Raw genomic sequence first — 1,734 nt, 5'->3', positions numbered from 1 at the left:
AAAAAAAAAAAAAAAAAAAAAAAAAAAGTCACCTTACTGAGAAATAAAGGTTTACTTTTAACAATTAACTTTGAATCAGTAGAGCATAAAAATATTTACCATGACATTCGTGCTAAAGAAAAAAGAGACAATTATATTTTTATCAGACTTATTTGAATTCCACCTTGCTCCTTTTAGCAGTTAGGGCTTTTTCTAATGTTTTATTTAGAAAAATTTCAAACAGTAGGATTGTCTATGAGATTTTTTTTAAAAGTAAACGCAAGTTTTTGTGAAGAGCTGTTGACAGGTAGAAGTCAATAATCGGGGAGCTGTTCTCAATTGGGAAAGCTGAATTCCTTGGCGTGTAACAGAAATATGAAAGAGCGATGTAGGATTGGACTGTCACACTGACTTCAACAAAGTTGGAGTCCCTAATTCCTTTCTACTAGTTATTAGAATAGAACTCAGGAGATATACAAGAAATCATAGTCCCCCAAGGAAATGCCTAGGTAAAATTGCCTGAATGACATAAAAAGGTGTCACGGTAAGAATAAAGAGATTAAGCTAAACACCAGAGTCTGCAGAACACAATCAGAAGAGCTGAGAACAGTAATCCCCTGTTGATACGTGGTAGCAAGCACGGCCACTCTGAACTGAATTTGTTGAAGAGCATTATTTACCCATGCTCAGTCTGTGAATGTACTATGTAAAAAATAATGATGGGGATCAAAGTTTCAATTTCTCTGACAGTGCCGAGGGATCATCCTGGGAGGCTGTGCTGGCAACTTCATCTTAAAATTCTGCTTTCGATTGTCATAAATTTTCACACACATAAAAATATTTTAGTGCTGATATTTTTCAACTGGTCTCTTGGTGATGTGGAAAGAGAGATTGAGCAACATCTATTCAACTCTTTTGTGTATTTCATCTGGTAAATATTTATTATTTCCTGATATTAATCCATAAACATGTCACCATATGATTCTCCGCACTGATCAAAATACACTCCCTGGGACCTCGGATTAGATACACTCTGTAAGCACAATAAATAGTAAATTAAGGACTTAACACAACAGAAAACGAAAAATAGAAAAGCAGGCAAGAAATACACAATATAAGATATGATAAAGTATATTAGCCCAAATCACACTCTTAGATAAAACATATTTATAAATGTATTTTCATTCCAGTTTAATAATGTCAAATCAAGAAGACCTTAGCCTACCTAAGGAATAAGTCCACTTATATGATTGAAAATACACTCCACCACCTACCTTCACTGACACCTTTTCTTGTGGTCTAAAATTTCATAACGAGTTCTCCTTTGTATTGAATCATTTAAATTGGTGGTTGAAAACAGTACATTTTACCTTCTTAGACTTTCCCCCTGAAGAGCATTTTTCTGATTATTTTCTCAGTAGGGAATTCAACATGGCACGAATGTGTCCTCAGAGCCTTAAAAATTATCTTCTTGCTCTCCCCAAATTTCCCGGGTCCTTCTGGTCCAAAATCCCAGGGAGGGAGGTTTTAGGGAAACTGTGACTGATTTGTGGGGTCACCTCAAAAAAAAAGAGGCGAATTTCTAGCACAGATTCTTCTGAGAGGAAGAATATGGCTTATGAAGGATCACAGGTTCTACGGTTTACACAGTGGCTGAAGGCATGTTTTAATGCAGAGGCAAAGATCAAGGAAGAGTCTGAACAAACTCATCTATCATTTCTTTCGGGGTTCCTTGAAATTATATAATATATATAT

The sequence above is a fragment of the Fukomys damarensis genome, unplaced genomic scaffold, assembly GCF_012274545.1.
Source record: "Fukomys damarensis isolate Sample0158 unplaced genomic scaffold, DMR_v1.0_HiC HiC_scaffold_26, whole genome shotgun sequence".
In the NCBI taxonomy this organism is placed as follows: domain Eukaryota; kingdom Metazoa; phylum Chordata; class Mammalia; order Rodentia; family Bathyergidae; genus Fukomys; species Fukomys damarensis.
This window is presented reverse-complemented; position numbering follows the sequence as displayed.